This window comes from Fukomys damarensis, unplaced genomic scaffold (assembly GCF_012274545.1).
Source record: "Fukomys damarensis isolate Sample0158 unplaced genomic scaffold, DMR_v1.0_HiC HiC_scaffold_14, whole genome shotgun sequence".
Lineage (NCBI taxonomy): Eukaryota > Metazoa > Chordata > Mammalia > Rodentia > Bathyergidae > Fukomys > Fukomys damarensis.
This window is the reverse complement of record NW_022900926.1, coordinates 12,211,489-12,222,290: the sequence shown is the minus strand read 5'-3', so window position 1 is coordinate 12,222,290 and position 10,802 is coordinate 12,211,489. Positions and strand designations below refer to the sequence as shown.

The 10,802-nt window shown below is 40.2% G+C and overlaps 1 long non-coding RNA gene across 1 annotated transcript; it reads right to left on the bottom strand.

The window, feature by feature from the left end:
• Positions 1–470: 470 nt before the first annotated feature.
• On the bottom strand, positions 471–4,378 carry LOC117286004. Its single transcript, XR_004517124.1, has 2 exons — positions 4,291–4,378; positions 471–525 (listed from the first exon to the last, which is right to left on the bottom strand). It is a non-coding gene; the product is annotated as an uncharacterized LOC117286004 (long non-coding RNA).
• Between the last annotated feature and the right edge of the window lie 6,424 nt (positions 4,379–10,802).

Here is a 10,802-nt window from a genome sequence, read left to right as displayed (position 1 = left end):
GTTTCCTGTATGACCTTTCTCCTCCATTACTCGGCAGCTTTCTGAAGGTGAACCACAACAGATAAACACTGGAAGCCAAACTTAGAAGATACGATAATCTAAAACACCTTTTAAAGTGTACTCATTTTACAGGACAAATGCCCTTCCTTTAATTTCAAAAAAGAAAAAAGAAATTTAAAAGTTCTTTTTTTGTTGTTTTGTTTTGTTTTTTGAGACAGGGTCTCACTGTGTAGTTGAGACTGACCTGGAACTATGTAGCCCAGGCTGGTTTGAACTCACAACGATCCTCCTGCCTCAGCCTCCTGAGTGCTGGGATTACAAGCGTGCTCCACCACGCCTGGAAAAAGCTTTTATATTTTGCTGCACTCATGTCCAGTACAAATCTACTTTACAAATGGAAATACTGAATGGTAGAATTTGGTCAGTATGTGATCGGACGTTAGAATTTTTTCAGTTTCTCTCATGCCTTACCTTTGTTCAGAGCAGAAAGTCAAGTTCAGGCAGTCCCTTCCTCATTCTTCTGACCTGAAACCAAAGGACATGACATTGACTTTCATAGCGAGATAAAAAGAAGCCTCTTATTCCCAAACGAGCTGGTTGTATGTTCAGAATGGAAGTTATGTTAGGCTATGTGGACATACCCATGTAACATTACCTGCTCACATATGTAGAATTTTACCATATTTTGGTCAACTCAGTCTTAATAAATCAACCCAGTAAAATGTGTGTTTTAAATACTTCTAATTTCCTTTTAAGTGGAGGAAAGGTAGAAGTTTGACCTCATTTTTCAACTGATTTTTAATTTTTCTTTAAACATAAGCTTTGAAAATAGTCCACAAATCAAATGATTACAAAATTAAAAGAAAAAGAGACACCTATGTCAACAAATTTTCAGTTTGATTTACTTTCAATTTAATGACTTAAATCTCTCTCTCTCTCTCTTTTTTTTTTTTTTGGTACCGGGGATCGAACTCGGGTCCTTGTGCTTGCGAGGCACGCCACCAAACCACTGAGCTAAATCCTCGGCCCCTCTCCTTTTTTTTTTTTTTTTTTTTTTTTTTTGTGACCAGGTCTCACTATGTCCTTCAGGCTGGCCCTGACCTCACTATTATAGGCTGGTCTGGAACTCACAATGCTCTTCCTGCCTCTGCCTCCTGAGTGCTGGGATTACAGGTGTGCACCACCACACCGGGCCCCTAAGTCTTTTTTTAATACACCCACAAAGCACTGACTCTGCATTGTCTCACCCACTCATCCTACCGTTCCATTCCTGTTTTCTGGTAATAATCACTGGCCTTTGTAATACTCAGTTATCAGATTATCCTATAAGGCTCTCAGTGAAAGTGACTTTACTACCCCCACCCATACAAAGCCATCACACAAAGGAGAAGCCATTTATCTAAATAATTCTATAGAATTTAGGAACAACATGTCTCAGAGTTGATGGGCAACTTCGGCTAGTGTCATTTGGGCTACAAGGGACCAGACATGACAAAGGAGGCTTCTTGAGCCTGCAAGTCCTACTTTAAGGCCCAGGTGTTTTTCAACTTTTCCACGTAAATCTCTAGGAGTTGTAAGGAGGAGGAAATAGCTCCATATGGTAGAGAAAAGGAGCGCATTATCTCTGCAAGCTAAATTCACTTCACATCAATTCCTACATGGTAATGTGCAAAGCCTGGGCTAGGAACATGAAGAAAATAAAGACAGGCATCAGGTAGAACTAAGGACTCTCTAGGGAAAATAATACACTCCATAAAAATCTCCTTGTGAGACAAGAGGTCACTTGTGCTCAGTAAGACTACCTAGCTTCCTCTTTTATTTTCTATTTAATTTTTCTTCCAAAAAGCAGGAGGACCAGAAGGCCTGGATGCTCCCACCCCATCCAAGACAGGTGGGTTGTCTCCAGCTTCCACAGGCATAAAGGGACTCTTCACACGGTGATGACTTTGGCTTATGTGGAAGTTCTACCTACTCTCAAAAGTTCTGAAGGGAACCAAAAGCTCACAATCAATTAAACAAGTAGTGGGGCATTTCACAGCATTTGTTATGTACAACAGCACTAAGACTTGGAGAAATATTTTGAAATTTAACAGTCCTCATTTTTAACCTAAAGATAATAGCAACTGCCTATTTTGTTCTGGAAGTATTAAAAAAGGTTTTTCCCCCCAATGTTATTAAAGTTTTTAAACACAGTAAGTCCCCGACTTATGAGCATTCGAGGTGCAAACTTTAAAGATAAGAATTGACTTCGCGTAGTGAACATTGGTAGAGGGGAACAAAGTGCCGAAATAGCTCATGAGTCGGCCAGACGTTGTCACAGCTGTACTGCTGGGTGCTGGCTGTACAGGGTGATTAGTGCACAGTAGCACAGTGCTCACTCAGAGTCCAGGAGGTCCGGAAGCCAGAGGAAAAGCAGTGGTGATGTGCAGGGGGCTGCTCAGAAGCACAAAGCAATTACCATAGAAACAAATGTGAAAATCCTCTTAAGACTCACTTTCTCCCACTTTATTGTTAAGAACAAATCCAATTTACCAATGTTCTCCCAGAACGCAACTCATCTGTAAGTTGGAGACTTAAAGCAGACAATTTCTTACTAACTTAAACTGTGAGCAAACGTCATGCCTTCATTAACATTACTTTTAATCAGGGCTTTTAAATATAGGTGTCTCTAGTAGATTAATGCAAAAATAATGAGGTGGTAGCATTTGGGCTGGTTTCAAGGTAAGTACTATATATATTATTTAACTGCCATACTTTCTTCCCAGTAAGCTTAACCAGAAGATATTTGTCTTTTTTTAGTATACAACCAGATAAAAATGTATGCTGTGCTAAAGGATATTTACTAAACAAATTAAAACAGCCCCAAAACTCTCAGGTTAGTTTTTCACTGTCATATGTCCATGAAATTCTAGGTTACTATAGTGATTTTAAGTCTGTGCTGTTAACATGATGCCTTATTTCCTTTTAAGAATTGTGTACTCTTTCATGTGTTCATTTATCTAAGAATAAGCTGGTATTTAAAGGCTCCTGAAAGCAACAACGCTAGCTCCTTCTTGCCATGCCACATTAGTGGGCAAATGCTGACAGGCCATTATCTTCTCTTTATAAATGAATGGTGTCGGGAAAGCCTATGAAATTTGGGGAGTTACAGAGGTCTGGAGAGAATCCTGACTTCACCACATCCTGGCTTTGTTACATGGATCTGATGCTTGACAAATACCACTGAAACTCCCATCCCTCCTATCTGTAAAAAAAGAAGTAAATGCAGAAAACACACAGACTTTGGTAAAGATTTCGCCTAATCTAGTTAATCACTGTAGCAGGTCATCAAGGAATGCTGCTGCTCCAGGCGGAATATCCCTCATCCAAATGCTTGGGACACGAAGTATATTTTTTTTTTTCTTCTCAGACTTTGGAATATTTGCCCATGCATAATAAGATACTGGGGATAAGACCCAAATTTTGTTTGTTCTTTGTGTACCTTATAAATACAGCCTAAAGGCAAGTTTAGATCATGATTTTAAATAGTTTTTGTGAGTGAAAAATAGTTTCTTGGTGTGAATTTTCCACTTTAGTGTCGTGTCAGTACTTAGAAAGTTTCAGATTCTGAAGTATTTTGGATTTTGGTTTTTCAGATTAGAGAGCTTAATCTGTATTATTATTCATACACATGAGGGTGAAGCTTGTCAACTGTGGGGAAACCTATACTCTGGCTGCTCGTCTCTTCTTCCATCGCAGAGGGATGACTAAGGAGAAACTGAGAGTTCAACAAGGAGCCACACACCAAGCTTCCCACAGCTGCTTCCTGTACTTTAGGGGCTGCTGAGAAAGCAGAATGTTATAATGGGAAGACTTATGTTCAGAAGGCACAACCGCTACAAGTTACCAGGGAAACCCACCTGCCTGTGTACATCTGAAATGAGCAGTTTCATTTGTCTGATTAACCAGAATTGAGACCATGTAACCTCTAAGCTCCCTGCTGCCCTGCTGTTTCGGCAGCCGGAGCATGCTTCCAACGCTGTCAATCAAGTTACAGTAAAATGTTCAAGGCACTGCAAAAGTTTACCCCAATAAAAATGTATGTGTCCACAATAGGAGAGTCCGTGAATGACAACAGACATTCCAGCTTCGTTTTAAATTGTACTTTTGTGATTTATAATTTTGGCTTCTTTTTAACTCATCTTTTGACTCTAATCTTGGAATTGTAGAGGGCTCTTTTCCATTTTCTGATGCAGTATTTAAACGCCAAACTGCCAGTTCAGTCACATGTCTGACAACACCATCACTTACCCAGGACACACTCATAAGGCGACGTCTCTAAATGGGGCACCGGGCTTGCACTTGGTACAAGGATGACAGGCTCCATTCTGCTCTTGCAGCCTTCTGTCTGGGGAGCCATAAAAACAAACCACTGTGAGGGAAAGGATGACCGCCGAACCAGTGTGGAGAGCCACAGATGGAAAGGCTGAGAGTGAAAGAATGGGTAAGAGTTGGGCAACCTGCACAAAAGCAGACAGGAAATTCTTGCTAGAATCACCATTAAACCAACTGTCTTCACATCAGTACAGGGTCGGGTGAGTGTTCCTTCTACTGAGTTAACAAAGGAAAGAAGTTCTGAGTCAGCCTGACCAAGTACTGGCTTTAGTCATGTTGCTCCTCACCCATGTGCATATTTTCAATACTTTACAGCTATAAGATGTACGCTGTGTACAAAGCATCATAGTAGAAATTCAGAGAGTCATAAAAAGAATAAAAAATATAATCTCTGTCCCTAAGAAAGGTACGTTATCAGTGTGTCTATTGTGCTTTGTACTTTTTTCATATACCTGGCACTCTGTAGGTTGAAACAAGAAAAAAATAATAAACAAATATTTATTAAAGTAAAAAGAGAAGTAGAAGCATAAAAAATTTGAACATTTCTCGTTCTTAGTTTTGAGGATCTCTTAATTCTACCCCATAAACCAGTAAATGACATCTCAACAGTTGCTAAACCCTGGAAACTATTATAAAGCAATATATACATACATATCCCCAACACGAAAGGACTAAAAAGGAAAGCCACTAGAGTGAAAAGAAAGAAACCGGGATTAGGACTTGGACCCCTACACTATAGCCTTTTCTCTCATCTTCCCAACTCATCCCCATGCTGCCTCAAGTCGAAGCATCCGTTTCCTCTCCACCACAGCCGCCACGGTATTCCAAAGTCGAGACTGTCCATGGCCATTCCCAGGGTCTGGACTGCGCATGCTGTTCCCTCTTCCTGATCCTTTAACCCAGCCTGTATCCATAAACAAAGCCAGGCCACGATTTTCCATTGTTCATGTCTCCCACTTCATTCATGGGACACGTGGGGCTCTCTCCCTCCGTGGCCCCTCACAGGCTCCCCACAATTCACTGGCCATGGGCAGGAGCTCTCTAATGATCTGTGCCTTAAAGCTCCACAGAAGTTCCAATTTGAGGGCCATGACACATTCTACTGCATTCATCCTTAGAATTGTCATTGGTTTGCTTTTAATCCGTGTAGATTTTCTTTTTTGCAAATAGATGACAACCTCTTCAGAAGCAAGAAGCAGTTGCCCTTTAACATCTCACCAGGTTTAACACAATGTCAGAAATACAACAAATGCTCAAAATTATTTATTTCACTGAGATATAAACAACAGGAAATGATTTACTGACTTTTAATTCAAGGTATTTGAATAGATTTATTAATTAGAAAGAATTTCACACTAAAATATTCTTATGCCTAAAGTTATGCAACTTGGATGACTGCATTAATTTTTAAAATTCCATTGGTCAATTAGTGACTTTTCCTAAACACCTACTAGTGCTACTATCCAATTTTCTACAGAATCATTTACTTAGTAAATTATCGCCTGTGCAAAATAAACACTGTTCTCTAGAATTCCGAAAAGCTAACCTCACCAGATATACATACATGAACCTGAGAAACTGTATTTATGTAATCAATAAATGCAAAATACCTACCTATAGACTGTCACAGATATGCTATAATATACATCATCACAGTTCCTGAGACATTTGTAAATATGTAATTTTAGCTAAATATGGACCATTTTTAGAATATTTTAAAGTTCAAGTTAGTTCCCAAATTTTATATAAGGAATTCATTCAATGGTGGATTTGTTTATACTCAATGCTGTGTGAGAGGTTATTCACAAATCCTCAGAAATCAACTTCCAAGAAATAACTTAAATGGCCTAGAAACTTACAAAAGACAGCAATTTTCCAGTAAGCATCCCTATGGTCTTTGATATCTCCAAACGAAAGGAATTTCTAGACCTGTTCCCTTCCAGAACTTTAGAGCTTTCAGAAAGCCCCCCAAAATGCCAAATAAATGTTATTTTCTATATTTTCTATTGCTTTAAAAAAAAAAACTAGGATGTATCGCTGTATCCTAAAACTATGATTCAATTAGAAAATGCTCTAAGTCATTTCATCAGAAAGCTTAGCGCAAAAGTAAAACAATCTCTCTCACATCAGGAAGTCTAGATCAGACAGGATAATTTGTAGTGTAATGCACAGTGCCATTTTTTTAAGATAAGAAGATACCAGAGAATGGAAGAAGGAAGAAAGGAGAGCCTCGGTGTGACAAAGAAGCCGGCTGTGGTGGTGCACACCTGTAATCCTAGTGCTTGGGAGGCTGAGGTAGGAGGATGGCTGACAATTCAAAGCCAGCCTAGGCTACAGAGATTTCTTTTAAACATGTACACATGCTTGCAGCATCTTCTTTTGGAATTGATCCTTTCATCAGTATGAAATTTCCCTCCTCACCAAGCGTGGTGATGCACATCCATCCTCTTAGCACTCAGGAGGCTGAAGCAGGAGGATCCTTGTGAGTTTGAAGCCAGCCTGGGCGACATAGTGAGTTCAAGGTCAGCCTGAACTACAGAGTGAGACAACCTGCCAAGAAAGAAAGGGCGGGGGGAGAGGGAGAGGAGAGGGAGAGGACATGTGTGCATGCAGTGTATGAGGACATGTGCGTCCATGCACGCTACACACGGGTATAGAGATAGACCTTGTTTCCCATCTGTGGGTTCACTGAGATGGTAAAATAACTGGGAGGTGAAGACAGATAAATAGATAAGACTTTTTTTTTTCATTGCTGCAAGTTGAACCCAGGCTGTTATGTGCCAGCAAGCACTCAAAGCCTCTACACACCCTCTATACTGATCACACACCCCAGCCACTAGGATTTTTTCAAATGGTTTAAAATACCAAAGTTATCACATACAATAGCAATTCAAGTTGTTTCTTTTTTTTTTTTTGTTACTTCGCATGTGATCATGTAAGGGTAGAGGTGTGATCAACGTATAGAGTGAATTTTTTTTAAATTATCACCATAAAAGATGCGCCATTCATGGCCTTCAAACTACTACCCCTCATGACCTGGGGATGTAGCTCGGTGGTGCTGCACCTCCCTGGCAAGCACAAGGTCCTGAGTTCAGTTCCAGGTACCAAAAAACAAAAAGTCCCCCTCATTTTGAACATACTTATCCCATCATTTTTGCTACTTTCTGAAGCAATTTCTGAATTCCTCTTCCAAGAGCATCATAAACATTTGCTCTAGGAGCAATCATAAAATATGGTAAAAATGTTTAAATTTTGAAATTTACTACAGTAAAAGACATCGTCATTAATCCCTCTCAAAACAATCAAAATTGCTCCCTCACTTCAAATGCACTTGTCTCATTATTGTTGACGTGACTTTTACTGTAGTAAGGATTGTTTTTTTGTTTTGTTTTTGTTTTTGTTTTTGGTACCAGAGATCGAACTCAGAACCGTGCACTTACAAGATAGGCCCCCAAAACGAGCTAAATCCCCAGTAAGGGTTTTTTTTTTTTTAATTTAAACATTCACTGAATCTTTTACCACCCCTTTTAAAAGTGCCTGACCAATAAAACAAGCTTCCAAATGCAATCAAAAATGTACTTGATGTAAATAAACAGTAATGTGGGCAGATTACAAAGGGATGCACCAGTGTGATAAAACTGTAAGTTATTTAAATAAACAAAGTAGGAGGCAGAACAAGAAGAAGGGCAGGGTGGTGAGTAGTTATGGATATGAATGGAGGATATAAGAGCCACAGGGCGTTCTCTTAGAGGCAGTGGGAACCGTGCAAAGGTTTTAAGCAGCTCCATAAGTACTTGGCACTGATCGGTTCTTCAGGCAGCAGTAGAAAAAATGAACTGGAGAAGGCAATATTGTTGGCAAAAAAAACCGTGCTAACAGGAAGACTAGCACAGAAGGCAGGCAAAGACGTTGGGGAAATGATACGTTGCTAAGATATGACGAGAAGCAGAGCCCAGGGAGGTTTATGACTGAGTAGGTAGAGGAAGTGAAAAAGAAAAATAGTGAACAGGCTTCAGTGTGGAACGACTGGAAAACTGGTGGTTCCAATCACTAAGACTGGGAACACATATGAGGGGGATATGAGGTGTGATTGAAAGCTAGTGTTTGCATTTTAAAATTTACTACAGTAAAAGACACATTGCCGTTAATGCTCTTCAAAACACTCGTTCACTTTGAACACACTCATCCCATCCTCCCGGCCACTTTCTGAAGCAGTTCTGCAAGCCCTCTTTCACCGGTATCTTTTGTTGTGCTGTCTTGGCTGCCTCAACGTCCTGAATTAATTCAAAATCATTTTTTACCTTAGGGGAGAGCCCGAAGTCACACAGTGCCAGATTCAGTAAATAAGGTGGATAAGGACACACTGTTTTTGTTTTTATGAGCCTGCCTGTCCATCGGATAGTACTTGGAAGGTACTTTATCGTCCTCCGTAGACACTCATGAAAGAGGACTTTTAGAACTGCTTCAGAAAGGGGAAAACACAGTGGGGTAAGTGTGTTTGAAATAAGGGGGGCAGTATGAGGAGGACAAATGGCAACGTGTCTTTTACTGTAAAAATTCTTAATTTAAATATTCACTGCATATTTTGATCACATATTCTTAGAGGGCCCGGGATTTAGCTCAGTGGTGATGGCACCTGCTTTGCAGGCACAGGAATCTGAGTTTCATCCCTAGTACAAAAAAAAAAAAAAAATGTCCTAAACACATAAGGGGACACGGGAATAAGCATAAAAGAAACAGGCATTGAAGTGGGGGATGAGTTTAATTTTGAATATGCTCCATTTAGGACCTGTGCAGGACATTCATATTAATGTTTACTCAACAGCAGGAATGAACCCAGAACAGTTTCTGGTCATGATCCAGAGAGCAGAGAACCACCAACAATGGTGCAGCTAAAGAACAGGACCCGAGAAAGATTCCCGTCACCCACATCAAAGAGAGAGATAGAGAAATGAGTCTGCAAGGGAGACCATTCGCGATGGTCAAAGAGATAGAGAACATGACTCAACCAACCACAGCACGCACAGGGAGATCGAGCTGAAAAAGACCAGTGCATGCGGCCATGAAGAGGTGAGCTGCTGGCCACTCCCAGTGCTTGGAGCTTCATCGCAATAGGGTGAATGGTAACTTCAAGGTGAGTATCTAGAGACACAAAATGCAGGGTGTGGGTGTGGGTGGCTGGGTGGGTGTGTTTGTGATGGTGTGTGTGTTTGTGTGTGATGGTGTGTGTGTGTGTGTGTGTGTGTGTGCGTGTGCATTTAGGAGCTTCTGTTTGAAAAAAGCAGGATTTAGAGAGATGCACAGGACAAAGTAAGATTGCTTTGGGGTTTTTTCTTTTATATTTGCAAGAAATGTAACCACATTTGTAGGCCAAGAAGAAACTAATACAAAAGAATTGTTGTTACGAGGCCCAAAGTATCCATCCTTCAAGATCCTCCTTCGTGCTCCCTAGGACTCTTGTTGTGCTTCTCTTTCGTCAAGTGGGCAGAAGTTTTGGGCTGTGATTAGTATTATAAAATCAGGCCCTGGCTTTTGTAGCTACTACGTGTAATCCCCTTTTCCAAGGGATGTTTCATGTACTACTCGTACAGTTCTTCCCACTTCGGAGTTGTCTTCTATGCCTGTTGAATTTAATGAAGCTAAACGCCTTATCTATCAGTAGCATTTACAGCATGAGGCTGTAAGCATGACGTCATTGTAGCCCAACCATCCTTAACCTCACTGTGTTTAAATTAGTACTTTCCCACTCTCGTACTCTCCCCTTTTCTCCTCCTTCTCCTCCCCTCTCCCTCTCTCTCTGTCATGACTTTAGCAGAACTGGAAACTTGCATTTTCTCCTGTACACGATACCCATGTACACAAATACTTAACCTTCCATGCTGCACAGAGACATTTTTCAGACACTGCTTTTGCAACGACCACAAAATTATTTTACTGAAAAATGGTCTCATGTATTATTTTACCAAAAATATTTCTACTTTCTCCTAGGCATTACTAGAACTTGTTTAGATGCTTTCGATATGAACATTTTTAGTAAAAACTGGTATTAAATTATTTAAATATGTTTTCAAATTCCTTTAAATGTACTCTTAGCCTCTTTCAAGAACTTATACTCCCCCCTGTGGCAATCCGATGACAGAAAAAAAAGAGAGGCAGAGAGAAACAGAATCTTGAAGACGATCAATTAATAAATTGTTCAGATGTTGAAAAACAACAGTACACATCTTGCTAAGAGGGGGCTGTCATCATGGGCTGTCACACTCTGGTCCACGTGACACACGACTCTGAAGGCTACGGGAAGAAGAGCTGGCAACTGTGTTACGGCAGAAATTGAATATCTCAAAGTACTTAAGAGATAAACTTAGAGGAAAGCTTTATTTTACTTTAACAAACATTTATTGAGTGCTCATCCTATGATAAGCTTTGTC